This window comes from Papaver somniferum, chromosome 6, assembly GCF_003573695.1.
Source record: "Papaver somniferum cultivar HN1 chromosome 6, ASM357369v1, whole genome shotgun sequence".
NCBI lineage: Eukaryota > Viridiplantae > Streptophyta > Magnoliopsida > Ranunculales > Papaveraceae > Papaver > Papaver somniferum.
Window position 1 is genome coordinate 16,626,461 of NC_039363.1, and position 24,076 is coordinate 16,650,536.

Consider the following 24,076-nt stretch of genomic DNA (forward strand, 5'->3'; position numbering starts at 1 on the left):
TTGTATCCCCATTCCAAACATCCAACCAGAATTTGACTCTAGTTCCACTTGCAACTGTATACGCAATGCCTTGCGAAAATATATCCAATCTATTAGTAATACCCCTCCACAAACTGGTGCCATATGTTTGTTTTACCGGCTTTGCGTCCCATTCATTGTCTTGCACCCCATGCTTATCACCAAGAATTTTCCTCCACGTAGCATTGGTTTCGGTAAAAAAGCGCCATAACCATTTACATAGGAGAGAGTCGTTCATCTCCCTAATGCTCTTAATTCCCAGTCTTCCATGTTCTCTATCCTTGCGGATAGTCTTCCATGCAACCAAGATTGTCTTGTTTTTCCCATCTTTAATCCCCCATAAGAAAACCCGCATTTTTTTCTCTATCTTCTTAGCTACATCCGGAGGAATAGAAAATGCAGACATAAGATAGATAGCCAGAGAACAAAAGACACTCTTAATTAACACAACTCTTCCTCCGTAGGACAGATAAATCCTTTTCCATCCAAAGGCAGTTTCATGGAGGACCAGACCTCTGCATTAACAGTGCATTCCAGAGAAGTTTTCATTTTCTCACAACTAGATCTGGTTCTGATCCTCAACATCACAGCTGATGGGAAACCCCAAGAATCTTTGTCTTAGTAACTTTCTTTAAGACAAAATTAAATAGTTCAAGTAATTTTGGGTCGTTTCGAACCCTATGGCTTTATTTCATAACTCCTAGACAAACCAAATCTGAAGAGGAAATGCTACATCATCCTATGTGTTAAAAATTGTGTCTCACTTGCAAGATTTGGAAGTATGATCATTAAGCTCATGTCTCATATATGTCGCGCCTGGTTACTCCTTCAAATCTACAAATATGCAGGTAGAGTTTCATGTCGCGGTTTACGAGCTTAGATGATTTCGGTAAAGAACCACGTATATTTATTACAACATATAAAAAATTACATATAATACTACTAGGAGGAGATTGCCACCAAAGTTTGAAGTATTATATATATATATATATATATATATATATATATATATATATATATATATATATATAAGCATCAGCTTCATGATTAGCTTATTCACACTTAAGATGTAGAGTTACGATCTAAGCTACTGATAGACATGTTTAGCTAGTCCCGGAATATGAATGTTGACGAAGTAATCATCCCAATCTAAGGATTTGGGGTCGAAATAGAATAGTTTGGCCTCCAATTCGTTTGCTCTTATCGCCATCCGCAATCTCTGTGTTTAGATCATCAAACCTGTGAAAAAGAGATCAAAATGTGTTGACTACAAACAAAAAAGATTTAAAATCGAGAACTTTAGATGCATTAAAATTGAAGCCCATAAGGACCATGCAAGAGCTACGCCTTAACTAGCTAAGCGTACTTACTTTCCTTTAAAGAATATGTAAGGCTCATGGACTTCAACCAAATGCATTACTCGATTGATCTTCCGATTCATAACCTTGCAAGTGTTCTTAAAATACTGGCAAAGTGCTACATTCACCAACTCCAATACCTAATTTACCAAAGGAGATTTGAATATCAAAAATTAGGCCGTAGGCATCTCAGGTGGTTTTAGCGTCCAACAACTTTACCACTCCATGCATGTATAAATAACAACAAACCTTCAGAGGTAACATGTACTTGAAAAATATATATCGTCGGAAACTTTCCATAGTAGGGAGACATATAGGCATGACGACATTAATAGGATTTCCATCTTTACCAATTAATGGATTTTTGAGGAGATAGATTGGGAATAATCTCTCAATTTAATATAGTGCAGCACAGATAAGGGTAACAGGGATATGTTTAAGTTTCGTCAGAAACTTAATAGAAAACTGATTCTAGGATCAAGATTTTAAGGTAAAGATTGATAATCAATTTTGATAATAATAATAATAATAAGATGTGTTCCAAAACAAGAAGGCAAAGCCTTTAAATAGGTTCACAAGAACCGATTAAACAGAAAAAAAAAAATCTAATCAAACTAGGAAAGAACAAACTTGCAAGGCAAGGAAACTTAAACAGACGTAAAGGATCAACTGTGACAATTGATACAGAAGAAAAGGGATCAAAAATCATTGTTGATACATAGTAAGATGTACTACATCAGTCCCCCCCTTCTTGAAAGAAACTCGCCCTCGAGTTAATGTATAGAAAGAACTTCATTTTGTCCATGAAAGGTGAATATTTCTTGCACATTGAAGATATTAGAGATGTTCCAAGCTGATGGAAGATCAATAACATAAGCAATGTCACTGATTTTCTTCAAAATCTTGAATGGTCCATATTTCTTCATCTTAGTCTTGTTATAAGTACCAGCAGGAAATCTTTCTTTTGTGAGCTGAATCATAACCAATTCTCCCTCATCAAAAGTCTTAAGTCGTCTATGTTGATTTGCATCTTCCTTGTACTTGTTATTTGAATCTGCAAGTTTTGACTTTACTTCTTGATGTATGAGTGATGCTTTCTCAATAAAATTGTTTGCCTTAGCATTCGATTTACGCAACTTGGGAAGCACTACCAGATCCAAAATATGATTAGGAATCTTAGAATAAACAATTTCAAAAGGTGTCTTACCTGTGGATCGATTGACTGAAGTTTTATAAGAAAATTCCATGTTGGGGAGGAAATTGTCCCATTGCTTCTCTTTTCCGCCAATGACTTTTGCTCTAATCTTATTTCCTAGAGATCGATTGAAAACTTCAGTTTGTCCATCTGTTTCAGGATGAGCAGTTGTACTATACTGAAGTTTAGTTCCCAGACGCATCCATAAAGACTTCCAAAAGTAACTCAAAAATTTAGTGTCTCGATCAGAAGTAATTGTCTTGGGAATTCCATGCAGACGTACTAGTTCTTTGAATAATAAATAAGAAACATTGGAGGCATCTGTGTTTTTCTTGCATGCTACGAAGTGAGCCATTTTTGAGTAACGATCAACAACCACCATAATAGAATCACTCTTTTTGGCAGTACATGGTAAACCAAGCATAAAGTCCATGCTGATATCCACCCAAGGTGCATCTGGAATTGGAAGTGGAGTATACAATCATGTGTTTTGAATATTCCCTTTAGAATGCTGACAAACCATGCATTTTTGTACGAACTTCTGAATGTCTCGTTTAATTGAAGGCCAAATATAACGTTCCTCAACCAAAGCAATGGTTTTATCACGTCCAAAATGTCCTCCTACACCACTTCCATGTAATTCTTAGATCAAATGAAGACGTAAAGAATACTATGGTATACATAAACGATTTTCCTTAAAAAGAAAACTATCTTGAATGAGATAATCATCAACACTGCATGTTGAAGAACCACACTTTTCCCATAGATTCTTAAATTCTTTATCTTCACTATACAGATCTTTCAAGAAATCAAAATCTAAACTCTATTGTTTGAGAGTGATAAGAAGATGAGCTCTTCTACTTAAAGCATCAGCCGCCTGATTCAATTTTCCACTCTGGTGTTTAATAGAAAACGTGTACTGATTGATTGTAGATAACCACCTATCATGCATTCGATTGACTTTTGCAGAAGTTTTCAAAATTTAAGAGCTTGATTATCAGTATTGACAAAAAATTCACTATGAATAAGATAAGGATGCCAATTCTTAAGAGCTTGAACGAGAGAAATTAATTCCAACTCATAAGTTGACCACTTCTTCCTTGTATCTGAATTCTTTTCACTATAATATGCAACTGGATGTCCTTCTTGAGATAACACAACACCAATGCCAACAACAGAAGCATCACAATGAATCTCAAAAGGTTTATCAAAGTTTGGCATGGAAAGAACAGGTACACTGCACATTTTTTCCTTAAGAAGATTAAAGCTCTTATCTGCTTCTTCAGTCCATTCAAAAGTATCACACTTCAAACAATCTGTCAAACCAGATGCAATTGTACTAAAGTTTCTCACAAATCTTCTATAGAATGAAGCTAACCCATGAAAACTTCTTACTTCACGTACAGACGTTGGAGTAGGCCATTCCACAATTGCCTTAACTTTAGAATCATCCATAGAAATACCAATATAAGAAATAACATAGCCCAAGAAAGTAACCTTGTTTATGAAGAAAGTGCACTTCTTTAGATTAACATACAAAAATTTTCCTGCAGTGCCTTAAAGACTTGAGATAAATGTTAAATATGCTCTTTTTCATTGTTGTTAAAAATCAGTATGTCATCAAAATATACTATGACAAACTTTCCAAGAAAAGGTTGCAGAACTTGATTCATGAGTCGCATAAAAGTGCTAAAAGAATTAGATAATCCAAAAGTCATGACTAACCACTCATATAAACCTTCCTTTGTTTTGAAAGTTGTTTTCCATTCATCACCTTCTCGAATACGTATTTGATGATATCCACTACGTAAATCAAGCTTTGTAAACACTTTAGCACTAGAAAGCATATCAATCATATCATCAATTCTTGGTATGGGAAACCTATATGGAATAGTAACTCTGTTTAATGCTCTACAATGTATATACATTCGATGACCACCATCCTTTTTTTATACTAAAAAGGCTGGACTAGCACAAGGACTTTTGCTAAGTCTTATCAAACCTTTTTGTAACAAATCATCAACCTTACCTTGTAAAATATCATGTTCTTTAGGACTTAACCTATAATTAGTTTGATTAGGAATAGAAGTTCCAAGTATAAAGTCTATCTGGTGTTGTAGATCTCTTAATGGAGTAAAAACATTGGGTAACTCAGTAGGAAATAAGTCACTAAAAGAAGACAGTAAAGGTTGTACCTTGTCTGGAATTTCCATCATAGGTTTATTAACCTCATGAGAACTCAAAGAATGAGTGTTCAAAGAATGAACAATTGTAGCTACCAGTGCAGTCATCTTCTTGTTTGCTGGTTCTTTGATTGAAGAAGAAGATTGTAAAGGCCACAAAACTTTGGTGAATCCTTCTTGAACAAAAGTATAATTATTTTCATAGCAGTTCTGAACAACACGAATATCATACTGCCATGGTATTCCCAATAATAAACTTGCTGCAGTCATGTTAATAACATCACATAAAGCATAATCTGAATATCCAGGGAAATAAAACTTCACTAAACATTGATGAGTGATTTGTTGAGTGGAAGAACTATTTATCCAACTAACTGAATACGGTTTTGGATGAAGAGTAACAGGCAAACCAAGCTTCTCCACCAATTTTTCAGAAACATAGTTTCTGTACTTCCACTATCAATAATCATGTTGCAAAGCTTCTCTTCAATGAAACAATGAGATTTGAAAATACTATATCTCTGAGTAGGACATGGTTCAGTAATTAAAACTGGTCGAATCATTCCAAAAAAAATCTGCATCATAAGTCTCATGTTCTTGAAGATAAAATAACTCATCGTCTCCCATAGCTTCTTCTTCCAAAGTGTCGTCTGGAGTTTCATCAATATAAGCATGAAACTTGCGACAATCACTAGAAGTATGACCAGTTTGGTTACACTTGTTACATCTATCTCCTCGAAATTTTGAATAAGGATTTAAAGGTTTAGATAACAGTGGAAATTGTTGTTGATTAGGATTACTTCTAGTATTGCGAAAAAAATCCCTTTATGGAGTAGCCTAAGGTAGCTTAGAAGATGATATATTCATTGTTGGAGAAGCTTCTAGAGGAACAGATGTAGATTGATGTTGCTGATACATTTGGTTTGCACTTTTGTCATGTGGATCAACTTGCTGTGAATATGGATCAACAACGACTGTTGATCCCTTTTCACCCTGGTAACCATAAGAGTTATATGGTCTGACGGCTTTGTAAAAATGTTGATAATGAGCCTGTATTGGATTTTCTTGGCGAGAAGTACTGAGCACATGCCTTTCAACCTTAAGAGCTTGATGTATCTCTTCAACCATATTAAAAGCGGATTGTGTCATTTCTTGTTGAATTAAATTGTTCAATCCATTTATAAAACGTGCAACTAATTGTTCCTCAGTTTCCTTCAAATGGTTACGAGCAACCAAACCGTATAACTCAGCTACATATTCTTCAACTAATTTAGCTCCTTGTCAACAATTTTGAAGCTTAATAAACAGTTGTTGCTTATAATCTTTTGGTAAAAACTTTTCTCTTAATAAACGTCTCATGCGAGTCCATGTAAGTATAAGAGGTTTGTGATACTTATCTCGGTATTCGCATAGTGTTTCCCACCAAGATGCACCTCCACCTTTCAATTTATAGGCTACCAGTTTTACTTTAGAAGATTCAGGGACGTCCATGAACTTGAAGAAAGATTCGACTTCATAAAACCAATCCAGTAAACCTTCAATTTGTAAACCACATGAAAACTAGGTATATCGGCCTTTAATTTGTATTCTGGCAGATTGCCATAAGAATTCAGAGTAGAGTTTAATCTCTTTTCATCCATCCACTTCTGTTTTTCAACTTCTTCACTTTGGTCTTCTTCATCAATGTAGATAATCAAAGGAGTAAGTTTTTTGTCAAGAAAACCTTCCAAAGGCTCATTATGTTTAAGATTATGGGAGATATCATCAGGAATAGACTTATTCTGAACAAAAGAAGGCTTAACTTTCTTTTTTTCATCATCTTCTTTTTCTTCAGTTTTTTTCTCTCCTTCCTTTGTATCATCAACTAATTCAGGTATGCCTTCATTCATACCTACATGTTTGGCTATCATAATCATTTAACCTTCATGCGATTTTAACTTCTTCTCTAAATCACTAAGCTTAGTTTCATTGTTTTCAAGCTTAGTTTCAATATGTGTAATAGAAGTTTTAATATTGTCCAATTTGGTTGCAAACCTAATGTCCAATCTGGCTTCAAGTGTTGTAGCAGTGGCATCAATATCAGTTTGTATTAACTTGTCTCCTATTGTAACGAAAGGTAGGTGTTTGCTGAAAATTTTAGGGTTTTGAATTGTTGCGGAAGTTGTGTGAAGGATCTGTTTCTAGATAAAAAACTAAAAACTCTGTATCTGACACCAACTAGTGTCGCACAGATAAGGGTAATAGGGATAGGTTTAAGTTTCGTCAGAAACTTAATAGAAAACTGATTCTAGGATCAAGATTCTAAGGTAAAGATTGATAATCGATTTTGATAATAATAATAATAATAATAATAAGATGTGTTCCAAAAAAAGAAGGCAAAGCTTGTAAATAGGTTCACAAGAACCGACTAAACAGAAAAAAAATAGGAAATCTAAACAAACTAGGAAAGAAAAAACTTGCAATGCAAGGAAACTTAAACAGACGTAAAGAATCAACTGTGACAGTTGATACGTATGTACAATACACCAAATCCAAGATTTCCTCATGGAAAAATAGTGTTACCGGAAAATAAGAGTTAATTTCCCTAACTTAAAAAGATAGTTACCGATAGGCTGTTATATAATGTGTTAGAAATTTGTCTAACTGTTGTAATCCATTAGGGAAACTAAATAAGAAACTCTTCATTCTCGTTACAATATTTATCCTAACTATTCACAGTTTACACTTCCTATTTACTCAGTGATGTAGATATTATGTTACAATCTTTGCTAACTGTTTATTTAACAGTTCATGTGACTAATAAAAAGTTGACATGTGTCTTACTTTTCAAAATATAGTAACGCATTTTCTCCATTAGGAATTTGTTACATTTTAATAAAAAAAAATATTGGCACTTTCAGGTTCTGGTCACCTGAAACTTCCAGGTTCCGGTTACCTGAAAATGCCAGGTCTCGGTCATCTGAAAATGCAATGTTATCTCCATTCACATTCACAAATTCCAATATCTCCATTCACACATTCCAAAATTGTCATATACTCATATCCAGTGTATTTCACTTGGGGAAATAAACTCGTAATCCACAGTAAGGATCACACATCATACATCAACCAAAAATATACACAATTTTAATGACCGCTTGGAACGATTGGGGGTAACAACTTCTGGTATCAGATCCTGTAACATCATAGAGAGAATGGTGTGCCCAGTGACTATCAATAACTTCTCTTTCACTCCCATCCAATCTCCTAATATCCAATTTCCACAGTTTGGTTTCTTTGGCTTCTTTGCGCAATTCTGTATAAATCACATAACAGAACTCATTAAAAAGAAGATGGTGCTACTCGTCGTCATCAAAAGTTCAGCCTAAAATCCTAAGATATGCATATAAGCTAACAGTCTGCGAACAAATGCACATGTTCTGACAGATACACTTTCACCTACACTTTGCATGTTCATAAAATCATGGCAGTGACAGTACATCCAACAATTAATAAATTACATTCGCATAATTCAGAGCAAAGGAACACAGAACTCACTTGTAAACTTTCCACTCATATGGAGTCCCAAGACTCCCATATTTTAGTGCTATGTGTGTGTGCACAGGGACATGCAATTATCTTTTTGTTGGTGCATATGTGCGTGAAAGAGAGAAAGAGAGATGCAGCCTACTTATTATGATGCACCATCTTTGGAATACACCTTTAAGTCCTAGTGGTTGTTACAATTAAGCGGCAATGATCGGTAAAGATCTTTGTTGTACGTACCACCAAATAATTCTTCTGCCTTCCTTCACGTTTCCTGGATGACGAGGTAAAAGACAAACCAATTTGCTTAGTTACATCAATTCAATGACCAAGAGATTTTACCGAGAGTTTCAAAATCATAAAGATAGCACAAAGCAGTAAGCAATTACCTCTTGAGTTTGATTTTGAGAATTCAGCTCCTTGATGTTGGAAAGAATTGTACTGAACTGCTCGTAAGAAAGACAACTCCTGCAGTTCCAAATATCCACAATTTAGTTAGGTTGTAACTTTCAAAATTGTCCATTCAAATCGCAATTAATAACTCAATTTCTAAATTCCATGGTCAGACCTGGCTTCACGGACGTGGAATAACTCCTTTCCATCAATTTGAGGAGTGTACACTGAAAAATAGTAAAGCACATAAGTAACTTAGTTACAGATCATTCAGAATGTCCATAAAATACTCCTAAATTAGATCTGAAAATTTTCATATTAAAATTTGGTAATTAATATTTGGATCCAAATATGAGTAACCATCTCACTAAGGGTTGCCATGGAATAGTGTAGCTAATATGAGAACTGTTGATGCTTTCAGCCCAACCTGGTACATGTTGTTAAATTTGAAACTATTCATATATGTGTACTTTGATGTGGATATGGGGGTACTGACATACTAACTAGAAGAGAAAAAATCTACACCAATTTACAAATTTCATGCGAGCCGACTGCAAAACTACTTGTAAGAATTGATGCTTCAATTACATTTTCAAAAATATCACGACTAACACAATGAAACCAACCAGAGAAAACATAATCGAGTTGAATACTATGTACCTCCATAATCTTTCTCTCTCACATTCAAGTAAGAATCTGGAAGAACCCAAAGCACTCCAGGCAATCCTGCACATGTAGAATGAAGCCGATTACATATAAAATCTAGGATTTACAAAAAAAATCTAAAAACAAACAAAAGAATAAACATTAGTTGACATACCCTTGATCTTGTAAGAAAGTTCCTCAGAAACAAGGGCCTCAAAAGCAAAGTAATGTCTGGTAGATACTTAGCATATTTCCATCCTTGCTTCATCTTCACCTGGGTTCCCTCAGTCATCTTGAGATATCACAAATAAAGCATTTCAGTAACAAGATTACAAGATCAGAAACGAAATATCGATGCATCTAAAGGAAACCATCAAGAAATAAACCAGCAATAAAAAAACAAAACAAAGTTGAGTATGTAAATAGACCTGAACCAAGCAAGAGAGCCAGGATAACAATGTTCCTATAAGTCCACCCACTTGCTGGGTTGCCGATATATATCATCTTCACTAACAGAGTCAGAAAATCCCCAAATTGAAAAACCCTAGCTTCAGATCGAGTAAAAGAAAAAAATAAAAGCAAAAATTGAGCATCTATTACAACAAAGAAGATAGACAACGTTAAGGGTTCATGACAAGACTTGTTCTTGTTCATTAATTCTTCTTTTGCCAAAGAAAGAGTAAAGAATAAACCATTTTAGATCAAAATCAAACAATATCATCAAAAACAAAAAACAACAAATTAAGCTCGGGATTATACCTCAATCGTTAGCTAGTAGATCGAAGAACAATCATTATCACAGAACAAGGGTTTTTTTTTTTATTTCAGGGAAAATATCAAATTTTTAGGGTTATGAATGTTTCAATTGGAGGTTTTTTTTTATTTCAGATAGGTTTTCGATTCACGGATTAAGGATTCAAGGTTTTTGATTCACGGATTAAGGATTCAAGGATTTGTGTTAGACCTTGATTTGGAAATTTTGTCACGAGAGAGGGTTTTGGTTGACGCGGAGTGAGAGAGGCAAACAACCGAGAAATCGAAAGGAAAGAAGAGAAAGAGGAAAGTGAGAGGAGAAATTTTTTTGGTTTTTGTATAAAAACTTTGGACGGTGCAGATTGATCCTCAATTCCTCATACGGATTGTGGATATTTTCGAATGGTGGACAATTGGTTATGGGTTCCCATACGGATTGATACAGGTGTGTTTCTTTTGATCAGAAGTGTGTTTCTTTTGAAACTTCATAAGAACAAAATCCAAAGTTCCGAATTTTGAAATACATTCATTTTTAGTAAAATTGCAGATTTTTATATAAGGAACATGTCACGAAAATCTTAGCTTCAAATTTTTCGTTGTTTAGATGTTTTAGAGAAAAAGGTGACACACAAGTGTGTTCTTTTGAACAAAAGTGTGTTTCTTTTGATCCTTCATAAGACCAAAATTCAAAGTTCCGTATTTCGAAATACTCTCATTTTTGGTAGGATTGTAGATTTTTATATAAGGAACATGTCACGGAAATCTTAGCTTCAAATTAAGCGTCGTTTAGGTGTTTTAGAGAAAAAGGTGCCATCATGTCAAGATTATGTCATTATAACCATGTCAAAAATATCTGAAAAACATTGGTAGGTTTAGTACTAGGGTGTAGATTCCGACATAATAAGAGATGACATTGAGGATAAAATGAACAATATTGGTAGGTTTATGATTCTAATGAAGATTCTGAATTAGTAGAAGAAGAGATTCTTTTGGAATATTCCCCCAAACCTTAAACAGACCCCTATTCGTCAACTTCGAGGCATGAATCTGGCTTCGAGATCGAAACCTGACGGTAAGTGGACTACTATAATTCGAAAACTTCGTAAGAACAATGAACCCCGAGATGTTGAAATCTGATATATTTTGTTTTCAGTTCACCTGAATGAGAAGCTCAGGTCCAAATCGAGTAATCTTTGAACCGAGATGTTGAAATCTGACATATTTCGTCTTTAGATCACCTGAATGAGAATCTCAGGTCCAAATCGAGTAATCTTTGAACTGGAGATGTTGAAATCTGATATATTTCGTCTTCAGTTCACCTGAATGAGAAGCTCAGGTCCAAATCGAGTAATCTTTGAACCCGAGATGTTGAAATCTGACATATTTCGTCTTTAGATCACCTGAATGAGAATCTCAGCTCCAAATCGAGTACTCTTTGAACCTGAGATGTTGAAATCTGATATATTTCGTCTTCAGTTCACCCGAATGAGAAGCTCAGGTCTAAATCGAGTAATCTTTGAACCCGAGATGTTCAAATATGATATATTTCGTCTTTAGATCACCTGAATGAGAATCTCAGGTCCAAATCGAGTAATCTTTGAACCTGAGATGTTGAAATATGATATATTTCGTCTTCAGTTCACCCGAATGAGAAGCTCAGGTCCAAATCGAGTAATTTTGAACCCGAGATGTTGAAATCTGATATATTTTATCTTTAGTTCACCAGAATGAGAATCTCAGGTCCAAATCGAGTAATTTTTGAAACGGAGATGTTGAAATTTGATATATTTCCAGTTTATGAATTTCCATACTTATAGTAATCCGCTCCTGGCCAGGTTTCGATCTCTGAGCCAGTTTCTTTCCTGAAGTTGACGAATTCGTGTGTGTTTAAGGTTTCTGAGAATATTCTCATGGAATATTACCGGTAAATGGTGTGATTCATCGTTCTTACCAATTTCCAGACTTATAATAGTCTGCTCCTGGCCAGGCTTCGATCTCAGAGCCAGTTTCTTTCTCGAAGTTGACGAATTGGTGTGTTATTAAGGTTTCTGAGAATATTCCCCTAGAATCTTTCCGGTAAATGGTGTGATTCATCGTTCTACGAAGTTCTAGATTTCTAGTAGTCCGTTCCTGGCCAGGTTTCAATCTCGGAGTCAGTTTTTTCTCGAAGTTGACGAATTCGTGTGTGTTTAAGGTTTCTGAGAATATTCCCAAGAATTCTTACCCGTAAAAGGTGTGATTCATCGTTCTTGCACTAGTAGAATAAGGGGTTATGGTCACGGTTGTCCTTGTCACGGTTTAAGCTACAAACGTGACTAAATGTCTGGTTGACACAGTGTTTTCAGATCCCGTGACCGTTCATCGTATCTTTAGTCCCGGCATCTGTATCAACCGTGTCTCCAGATCGTAGATATGTAATGGTCTCGGAATATTGAGGGACGCGTGTCTAAATCCTTCCAATAACTACATAAAATACACGTGTCTAATAACTGTCTGAAACTACGATGTAAATTTTATATCCATCTCCTCTTTCCCCTTTACGATCATGGAGGAGAAAAAATCGGGGTGAATCTGGTGGTTGGTTAATCTCAATCCCCATACTTCCCACTGAATACTGTAATTGTGGGAATGAAGATTCGAGAAAGCAAACCCAAGTTTCCCCACCAATTCAGTTTTTTTTTCTTTTTCTTTTTTTTCCAATTCCCCATTTTCTATTTTCTGTTCCCCTTATTCCCCCAATTTTCTTTGTTCCGGAGAAATCAGTTCCCTCAGAGAAACCCTGGAAGAGAAAGCGGTACAATTTCATGGTGGTAAGTTCGGTTTTTATCCTTGATTTATGAATCTAACAAACCCAGATTGTTTGGTTTCTTAGGGTTTTGGTTACCTGCTGCATATCATGACATTAGAATTTAGGTTGTAAAAGGTGGAAGGGGAAGATTGGATCCTCATTGCAACGCTGTATGATTTGTTGATAGGTAATTATTGGGAATCAATAAAGTTTATTGCTTAAGATTTGTTGATAGAGAGTTATTGGGAATATATGTTTATCAACTTTGAATATATGTAAAGTCTCATATTTCCGTTGTGATTTACTGTATTTGGGTTGTTAATGTTGATTTTGATTTTCAGTGAATTATGATTGTTACGTTTCCAAGTAATTTCAGTTATTCAGAATCTATTGAACTTATTTTGTGATGCTCAATTATTATTAATGGTTGAGTTTTTGCATTCAAAGAGTTGGGTTTGAATGGTTTCTAATTATTTTATTCAAAGGAGATCGTTCATTGCTCAGTGGAGTCTTCTTGATCGTAACTTCTAGTCAACGCGGTAAGCTCTGAATCTTCAATCTAGCCCATCTTTTTCTTTTAGGTCAGACTTATGTCTAATCTTTAAAGATTCACTTTCCTTAATTTTGATATATGAGTTTATGTTTGTATAACTGAATGGATATTGTCATCCGAGTCGAAGCATGGGTTTAGGATTATCTCAAAGTTGCTAGTCAGACTGCACAGAGAAGGGAACTAAGGAGAATCTTTCTCCCATATGAAATTTGTGTGAACCTTAACCTTTTCCGTAAAACTTTACATTAGGTAAGACAAGATTTTTTCCGTTATGGTGTTGATCAGAACTATACTTGTTGGACATTGGAGAGAAATTTCATGCCAGTAGTAGTACTGCCAATTTTGAAACTCATAGTTCTTCAAGTCACGAGTTTTAAAAGAAGCCATTGGGTTGTATTTCAGACCATGATGATGCTCCTAACTAAAATAGGGGAAATAGTTTTTGATATATGTATATTTGTTTATTCTTACTTTCGTGACTGATACAGTCTTAATTTTTATCCCAAAAGATACATACATGACAGACAGTAGCATTCTACAACTATCTAAAAACGAACTATATTTACAAGCCTTCAGCTCATAATTTTCTATTTTGTAACATGTAGACGAAGGAACACAAGCTTGTAAGATCACCAAAGTTGCAAGAGAACCAAGTAAAATAAGGAGCTCAGAGAGTACAAAATATGAGCATTTTCTGGATGGGAGCAGGCTGTGACCAGCAATCCTGGATGCAGTTGCTGAGTTTTAGAGAGCCAAGAAACTGCTGCTCTTCTGAAGTAAAATACTTAACACTTGTTATTCGAAACAATTTTATGATAATTTTGTTGCTTTCAACATCAAGACTTAAAGTCATGTAGTCCAATGTCATATTCCATTGCGCATCTAGTACTTTTTAATGTCTTAAACACTCAGCAAGCAGATCTGCATGATTATACCATGTCCCAGCAACTAATTCAATTCTAATACTTCCTAATTTCTTTAACACTCACCAAGCAAGTCTGCATTATTAGACCTTGTCTCAGAAACTAATTCAAATCCGTGGGTTGATTTGTCGTGACCTCTTTCATGTTAATAGTAGATGTTGTTAATTCTAAATATGTTTGTTCGTTTCTCTTTGGTTATATACTTGGGATGAGCTATTTGAATATTGTGGACTTTGCCTTTAAGTACTCGCATTGATGGACCTTCCTTCTGATATATTATCAGAACTATCACTCTTCCGTTGTTGCTAATAATTTTCAAAGGCTGTTAGTGGTTGACACCTCTTGCTTGATTCTACTCTTAGTGCTTGGGGGAATAGCCTAAATAAGCCTAAGCCTTTTCTTTGCAGAGGGGAATACATTTCTCCCCATTTTTCTTGAAACTTTTTGGGTATTTGAACATTTTTCACATGCCAACTTACCCTTTTCTCTTCTATCATTGTCATACAGTTGAAGCATAAGCATATGAAGCTCACTAGGTACATTGTTTGTGAATTTTGAGAACTGTTTGGTCGATCTATACTATATTATGCATAATCATAAGAAAAAGATTCCTTCAAGTTTTATAGGACAATAAGAGACAGATCTAGCAGTTGAACATTATTTGTCAGAAAATGTGGGAGTTCGAGTGCAACTGCTTGTGAAGTACCTAGTTGGAGTGTCGCAGGCTCACAGGTATATCTCGATTCATTGTTTGCTCATCTCATTTTTAAATCAAATTTGGTGTTCACTTTAGAAATTTCGGATCGCTGTTAATCATCATTACTCACCGCTTTTTTCAATATTGCATCTGGTACCTTTTGCCTTCTCCTGTTCTCTATTTAGTTGGTAATAGTAAATTTTTCGCAGTGCAATATGTGGATAATATCCTCGGGAATATGAGTAAGTTTGTCACATTGCATTACTAGTTGATCTATTTTAAGTGGTAGGTAGGTCATACTTGTTTCCTTAGAAGTACGGTTTTCATTTTGAATAAGAGCCAACTAAAGAACGATTTTTTTTTCAAAAAGGAAGGGCATATACATACATTCAAGATGTATTTATTCGGCATTCCATTTAAGAATTTATCTGTTTTTCCTAACTTGATTCTTTTTGGATGCCATGACACTGCTACTGCAGTTATGTTTTCATGTAGTTCATCATTGATTTCCAGTGCTCGTAGTTTTGCTCTAGCTTGATGACATGCTGTTGTGGATTTCAGGTGGCAGAAGTAAAGAGTTTACGTCTTTTGATGTATTCCACATCTCCATGCGTTATACACAAGACAGCAACAAACTTGAATTTAAAAGTTTCTGACGACAAGCTGGGATTTCTGGATATCTTACTAATTCAAGTACTTTCAGCATTTTATAGAGATATATTCATCAATTTCTTTTTTGTTTGTGTTAACAGTATGTGATACTAATTTATGGAATATCGAGGAACTGGGGGCTCCTAAACTGCACTCAAAATCTATAAACTTTGTAATTTCAGACGGGAAATTTCACTTTGTAAATATATTGTTTGGTTTTGAATCTATGTTCAGTATAATGTTGGTTATTGCTTCGTCAATTTTCGTTTTTATTGTGTATCAAATGCCTGACCAATATCTGAACTTGTCACGGGGTAGAATGTAAAACGAGACCAAAGATCAAATTTATACACGATGTGAGATGTGATCCGTGACCAATAACCAAATTTGTACACGGTTTCGTAGAAAATTCCGTGACTGAAGGAATTTTGGTCTCGGTGAATTAACGAGACCATAGACTACACTTTTGGCCTCGCAGGCTTTGGTCACGATTTTTCAAAAAATGGAGTACCGTGACTATAGATATTTGGTCACGGTAATATACCGTGACTATAAGACCTTTTTGTACTAGTGTTACGAACTTTTAGACTCGGCAAGAAGCCAACATGATTCCACACTGTTGATGTCTTTTGGACTGATTTATATATTCAGTCAGAAGAAGTTCACGGACAATTTACTACCTCAAATATGTTCATGAGGTATCAGCAGTTAGTTAAATGATATAATGAAAAAAATGAGGCAATGGATCATCTACTTTATAGTCGGAAACCAAACATGTCCCAGGAGTGAGTCAGAGAAACATACCACCACTGTTGGAATAAAACCCTCCTCTCACATGGTCGAAATGAACAAAGTAAGAGCATAACATACAATAAATGTTGTGACAATCGCTCCTCGCCTGAGACACATCAACAGTTTCAGTGGAAACATTCGAAATAATTAGAAGATAAATCAATAGAAAGTACCACACACAATAAACAGAGAAACGGAAGAACATAAACATATATGTCTCATATGTTCTAATTCTTGCAGACATAGGGGCTAGTGGCTCTAACTATATTATAATCACCCTCTTGTCTAACTGTTTGCTTGGGAACTCAACTTAGGCAACATAAACGGTCATTTGATATCAACTTAGCATTATTGACGAGATGTACAAGTTTATAGCCTAAACTCTATATGTTCTCTTAGGCAATCTAGGATTAACATCGCTCATTCCCCAAACTACTTGAGTGCTTATGTAATTGAAACAACACGCCACTGGCTCATTCCCAAACTACTTGAGTGCATATGTAATTGAAACAATACGCCACTGGATAAGAGGACTTACTGTCCTCATGAGTTGGTAACAAGGGAGCAGAGGCTGAGTTGTGTGTTACTTAGGTAGTTCCATTGCCAGGGCAAGCTTCCATTAGTATAAATTACAACATATGAGTATGAAGAAGAACCTTACAAAAAGGATGTTTGATTCTCGGTACCACATACATCTTACATACATGCATCTAAAAGCCGTGTTTCATATTCAGAGATCAGGTCCTTTAGTTGTATACATTCTGAATCAACAAGAACAGAACACATCATATCAATGTTGGGATGTGAACAGGTGACAACAATGCGGTATGCATTTCGACATTACACTCTGGAACAACACGTCATAATTCAAATAACCATGAAAATAGAATTTTTAATATTTTTTCGATTTTATAATTCACATCTCTTGGTGTCCTGTATACATATATAACGAGTCTCAAATACACAATTTCAATACAAAGAGAAAAGAATACAATTCTAATTACCAAAACGGTTGTTGATAGGAACCGACGTGTTAATCGCGCATTAGAACTTTTCATATAAAACCATAGGAAATAAGGAATAACATATGATGTAGTAATATGCTGTCACAGAGAAATGGAAAGGTCGTTCTCCAGATTCAGTTCATTCACCAAAAGAACTGGAAATGAAGTCGCAGATGCTTTGGCAGAGGAAGGAAGAACAGGGAAGACAACAATGTGCACGGAATCAGTCAAAGCATATAAATTGTTCAATTTATTACTTCTTGTAACCCAATTGTAACATGTTGCTCTTGGAGGGATCTCTTTTAAGTTTAATCTATTCCCCTTAGCTTAAAAAGAAAAAAAAATATACATCTTCACTGAATCCACATCATTGACAATTAGCTTTTTAAGTAAAATGAGGGATTTTAGATCAGACAGTATAAAGTACTTCAACCTGATATATATGGACAGAAATGCATAACTGTAAATCTGGAAACAGATATCCATTGATGACAACTAAAGAGGCCAAGATCCTCAACTAAAGGGGAGGATATAAAGTGGAAGAGCAGTCAAGCAACTTATTTTGCAAAAAAGATCTTAGTCAATCCAGCTTACAACTCAACCAATGAAGGGAATAGTGGCATTCCAGTGGTTGGTATAGGTGGAGAATATAAAGTATACACAAAGTAAATGCATTTTAGTTTTCCTCGGAAATCTTTTACACCAGTACCACTTCGAAATGAGGAGAAAGAGAGAGATGCAATAAAATCTTAATTCAGTAGACAAACCTTTGGAATTCTAGCACAATTTCAGATGTACAAGGAATGGTATTCAATTTTCTAAACCAACTAACAACACAAAAAACATGAACATTGATATACATGAACAACACAAATTTCAGAAGATGTTGTTTGTCTTCATTGCAAACAACACCAACCACACTAAGGCCAACTCCAATTGATTATTACAAAAAGTGGAACAGAAACCCCGAAGGGGGACTCCTACCAATTTCAAGACTATGAAAGTACAAAGTTCATTCACTGAATCGAAAACTAAGCATCCAGATCCTATCAAGAAAACAAGAAAGAACGGAAATGATATACAATCTCAACTAATCAAACACATTCAAATTAGAAGCAATAATTTTGGGCGACTTAATAAGCTTTAATCAAGCTCAACTCAAGTATATTTCATTACTTACTCATACATTATATACTGATGTACATCTAAAAACTATATTTTCTTACCGAATCCTACATGCAAAAAATCTCTTAACACTACTGTCCTTTGGGTTACTCCCCAAAATTGAATCTTGGGACTAACCTGAGACCTAAATCCTCAGAATTCTCACTCAATTCAAAATAGAGTAACCTAGTTTATCAGTATCATGGACAAACAACAAAAGTAAACAGATTCTCTCATACTCTAGTTAGGATTAGGATTTTATATAAACAAAATTGATTCATAAAGGAACATCATTATGAACAGAAAAAATTGATTAGAAATTCATGAATCAATACCACACCACACCCACCACTCACCTCCCAAGAACAGAAACATGATATTTTTCAAATTAATCTAATCAGACAACCAGAAAATCCCCAAATTTTACCCAACTTATAAAAACCCCAATTCATGCAATTAATCAAAATCAGAGAACAAAAACAAATTGACAATCAAATCAGAGTCAATCAAGTGATCTAATGACCGATTCCGTCAGAATTACATACCTCATTGAACTTGATATTGAATTGTTAACATAGATTTGTTTCTCATGAAGGCATTTGTCTTCTCCGAATTTTTTGAATTCCTTTTTGAATAATTTTCGAACTCCTACATCTTCTGATCCTTGGTTCTTATACTTCAGTGCTTCTTTGAAATAATTCATAGTGATGGTGGTGGTGGCTATGGATTATCAGCGATGTGAGGTTTTTGCTTGGGGGAAAGAAGAATAAGTGCTCGAGAAAGAGAGAGAATTTTAAGATGTTCAAATAGCCAAGGCTCCCAGTGCTACTGCTATTGCTTTTAGTTCCGTCTAGGGTCGACCATGGACCATGGTTGTAACAAAAGTAGAACTAAATTTTGGTTCCGCACACCGACTGGTTTTGGGATTTAAGTTATTCCATGGTTCCAGAATTTTAATTGGTTCCAAATAAAAAACTTAAATGTTATTTTGATTTTTTTGAAAATTAGAAATAATTTTATGTGTTAGGTATGTATAAATGTGTTACCAATAAAAATGATGAAGAGTTATAAAGATGGGGTTGATCTTGATATACTTGGATTTTGGGTAGAAATATGTGTATTAGTTATTTATTATAAAATGTGTTAGGTATTTATAACTAAAAAGCTCACATTTTGAATAGTTATTTAGTTTTTATAGAATAATTCCGAATTATGGTAACTATTGGCAAATTTGCTAACTCTTTATAGCTGTTACTAGAAATATAATGGATTACTTGAGTTACAATAACAAAATGAGTTAGGAAATCTATTGTTACAAAAACCTAGATTTGGTGTAGTGATAAGGGATCAACTGTTATAGTTGATACAGAATAAAAGGGATCATCAATCATTGTTGATACATAGTAAGATGTACTACATCATAATGGCACTCAATGGACTTGTTTGTGAAGAACACACTTGGTATATAAATGGATCTGAACATTGATGGTTTGCATTCACCACCATTGCCACTATTACTGTATTCGCCACCCTGTCTCCTGGTACCTGTACATTTATGTTGTTTCCAGCCATTATATACTATTTTCGAAACCATACGGATATTTAGCAGAGTTGAAAAAGATATTGGCAATCATGATTTACATCCAACATTGACTCTGCATTTCCAAGAAAACATGGTAACTTCCCTTTAGCACCAGCAATTAGAAAAGTGTCAATTGTTCTGTAAATGTGACATATTACAAAAAACTTCAGTGTCAGTTACGAAAAAACTTCGGTAAATAACCCGCGATAAATTGCAAAAATAATATCCTTTCACAGTTAAAAATTAGTATATGGTCAATCGAATATTCTTGTTAAAGAGCACATTTGATGAGACTGCAAAAAGGAAAATATCACCTAGGAGATCTTAAGCATGTCGAGTTCGAGGAACATACATGAAAAGTGGCAGGGTTTAAGATTTGTACCTAGCACTTTCGATCCAACCAGGGAAGGGCTCTTTGTAAGTACTGGTGATAATGGTAGGCCTTATGATAACAATTGGAAGATTTCCTCCATATTTACCAATGAACATCTCTCCCATTGCGTTTGTAAACACATATGTATTTGGCCATCCAAATGCTCTTGCTCTATCACCATCACAGACATACGTGACTTAGTTGGAAGTTGAGGCTTTAAGCTAGAAACAGTGACAGGTCGTTGAAAATATGCAAACCTTTCCAATCCAAAGCTTTCCATGGCTTCTGTCTCTTCAGATTTAGAGACTTGCAAAGACTTGAGTTCTTCTAAGCGGGTTCGCATGTGTTTCAGCTCTGCTTCAATATCTAAAACCTCTGAGGTTTGGTTCAGCGTTTCACCCATCATTAGAGGTTTCTCGGATATCACACCTGATTTCTCCCCACACACGTAAGCTAAAAGTCGATATGAACACGAGAAAAATGTCAGTGTATACTCTAGGATGGCGACTAATCACCATGAATGAATCTAGGATAGGGTCATATGATGGGTATACTGAAAATGTCAGTGTATACTGAAAACAAACTGAGTTTAATTCTTTGAAATTTTGTTTCCATCGTCAAATCTTGTCAGACAAAGGTCATCGTCTTTATACCATTTGTCCCACGCTATTGAGTGTGCTAATTCTCAATTATGATATCCAGTGCAAACTACAAGCACTCTAAAATGACTATGCCTCAAAGTAAAGCTGGATAAACCAGCTACAGATGAAGTCATTTCCAAACCCAGAAATTCACCTGTTGAGACGTGAGCTAGCATCTCTAGTTTCGCACACTTTTTTGCGAAATCCAAAACATTCTTAGCTCCTATAGTATTTACTTCCAAAGCCACGTCATATCTGCAACAGAAAAATATGGAAGCGAAAAATGAAAGAAGACAGAGAGCGAATATGTATATGTTGTTGGGTGCAATAATCAGAATAAAGAAAAAATCAAATAAGCAAAAGTTATTGATACTTAAGACATTAGCTTCCCCTATCTCCACAACAGCAACAAGGCAAAACTTTGAAAAAACAGAGTGAGTCACGTGTTCAACACGTTTCCCTTAAGACATTAGCGCCCGGCTACACTCAAGAGTGATGTTATAGCCCTCACAGGACGGATATCTCCAGGATAAAACTAATGGCAACTGCAAGATTAAACTTAGCTTATATAAAGACAACTCTCTTTATTGATTTTTGGAAAATCTCTCAAAACTAAACACAAGCTCTAATCTTGCTCATATAATCAACCACAACTTTGGTGATCATATATATATAGAACTATGAATTCCTTTTCCTAGTCCTATTACCTTATTACATGTCTTTCCTTTTCTTAGAACTAGATGACTTCTAATTTCCTTAGGATGACATCAATTTCCTAATCTTGTCCTAACCAGCTTGTTAGTGACTTCTATGTTCAAGTTAATCCAACACTCTCCCCCTTAAGCTTCAACTGTGCTTGTGAGAAATCTTGTACTCCTATTAATTTCCTCATTTCTTCAAACTTGATTCGAGCTAATGTCGTTGTCAATATATCTGCTTTCTGCTCAGTTCCTGGTATGTGTTCAACGTTGATGATCTCCTTCTCGATACATTCTCGTATGAAATGATACCTTTTGTGAATGTGTTTCGTCTTCCCATGAAACACTGGATTTTTAGTGAGTGCAATTGCAGACTTATTATCAATCTTGATGAGAACTTTTCAGGTTCTCTTCCTTTGATTTCACCCAATAATTCTTGAAGCCATATTGATTGTTTAGCTGCTTTTGTTGCGGCCATGAACTCAGCTTCGCATGATGATAGGGCTACAGTGTCTTGCTTCTGTTAACACCATGTAATAGGTGCTTCTCCTAGATAAAATATATGACCAGTTGTACCATTTTCATCATCTTGGTCAATATTATGACTGCTGTCACTATACCGAACAATTCCTTTTCATCCTCCTCGACCATACTTCAATCTACAGCTGATTGTTCCTCTTAGATATCTCAATATCTGCTTTATTACATCACCATGAGACTTGCGTGGACTCTGCATATAACGGCTTGTTACTCTCACAGAGAAAGCCAAATCTGGTCTTGTGTGTAATAAGTACCTAAGACACCCAACATTTCTTCTATAAAACGTTGAATCAATCTATGCTTCTTCTTGTGCCTTTGAAACTTTAAGTCCAAACTCCATTGGAATCTTAGTTGGATTACAAGTTTCAAATCCTGCTTCTTTCAGAATTCTCCTTGCATAAGCTTCTTGTTTAATCTGAATCCCATCTATCCCTTGATGAACTTTTATGCCTAGATAATATGTGAGTTTTCCAAGATCAGACATCTCAAACTTAGATGACATATCTTTCTTGAACTCACAGATCACCTTGAGAGAATTGCCAGTCACAAATAGATCATCTACATAGACTGCAATCACAAGAAGTGTTCCCTTTTCTTCTCTTCTGTATACAGAAGTTTCTTTAGAACACTTTATGAATCTCATTCCCTTTAAGATTTGATCTAACTTTGTATTCCAGGCTCGAGGAGCTTGTCTTAGACCATATAGAGCTTTTGATAACTTATAAACCTTATGCTCTTGTCTTTTTACTTCAAAACCTTCTGGTTGTTCAACATACACATCTTCTCGCAATTCACCATGTAAGAACGCCGTCTTTACGTCTAAATGATGTATTTCCCAAGAGTTTGATGCACCTTCTGCTATTAAGAGACGAATTGTCTCTAGTCTAGCAACTGGTGCTAAAACTTCATCAAAGTCTATGCCTGATTCTTGTACATATCCTTTAGCTACAAGCTTTGCTTTGTATTTATTGACAGTACCATCAGCATTCCGTTTTATTTTGAAGATCCACTTAAGACAAATCACTTTTACCCCACCTGGCTTATCAACTAGAAACCAAGTCTTGTTTCTGTTGATTGAAATAATTTCTTCTCTACATGCTTGTGTCCATTTAGTCGAGACCTTTGCTTCCTGAAAATTCCTTGGTTCATCGTTTATTTGTGGTATCCCTCAAACCATCTTGTTCTGAGACATAGTTTTTAAGGTTCTGAAACTTATGTGTCCTAACCTTGCGTGCCACTTCCATGTCTGATCTTCCAGTCTCATATTCAGACACAATGGCCTTCCAATCATGAGACTTATCTTGTAGAGTCTATTCTGTGAGCGTGAGACTCTAACTAAAAGTCTTCCACTTGGGTCATGAACAGTTAGATATTCTCGCCGCATTCTAACATCACATCCAACTTCTGTAGCTTGTCCTAAACTTAGAATGTTGCTTTGTAAGTTTGGGATGAAGTAGATGTTTGTGACAAGCTTCTGTTCTCCGGTCTTGCTCTGAAATAGAATTGATCCTCCCTTCAATTTCTACAGAAGATCCATCCCCAAACTTCACTTGTCCTTTGATTTTCTCATTGAGTTCAGAAAAGTAGTGTCTCTTACCAG

General features: G+C 35.3%; 3 long non-coding RNA genes across 6 annotated transcripts; 2 read left to right on the plus strand and 1 right to left on the minus strand.

The window, feature by feature from the left end:
- Positions 1-7,742: 7,742 nt before the first annotated feature.
- On the minus strand, positions 7,743-10,370 carry LOC113287046. Of its 4 annotated transcripts, none has more exons than XR_003329681.1 (8): positions 10,077-10,370; positions 9,746-9,861; positions 9,493-9,609; positions 9,333-9,398; positions 8,848-8,899; positions 8,669-8,747; positions 8,520-8,553; positions 7,743-8,049 (listed from the first exon to the last, which is right to left on the minus strand). It is a non-coding gene; the product is annotated as an uncharacterized LOC113287046 (long non-coding RNA). The 4 variants fall into 4 exon arrangements; XR_003329678.1 differs by having other exon boundaries at positions 9,746-9,865; XR_003329679.1 differs by having other exon boundaries at positions 8,425-8,553; positions 9,746-9,865.
- Positions 10,371-12,962: 2,592 nt separating this feature from the next.
- On the plus strand, positions 12,963-14,049 carry LOC113287049. The gene is made up of 3 exons (XR_003329683.1): positions 12,963-13,045; positions 13,344-13,397; positions 14,017-14,049. It is a non-coding gene; the product is annotated as an uncharacterized LOC113287049 (long non-coding RNA).
- A 15-nt stretch (positions 14,050-14,064) lies between these two features.
- LOC113287047 lies at positions 14,065-15,062 on the plus strand. The gene is made up of 3 exons (XR_003329682.1): positions 14,065-14,187; positions 14,842-14,870; positions 14,961-15,062. It is a non-coding gene; the product is annotated as an uncharacterized LOC113287047 (long non-coding RNA).
- Positions 15,063-24,076: the final 9,014 nt, after the last annotated feature.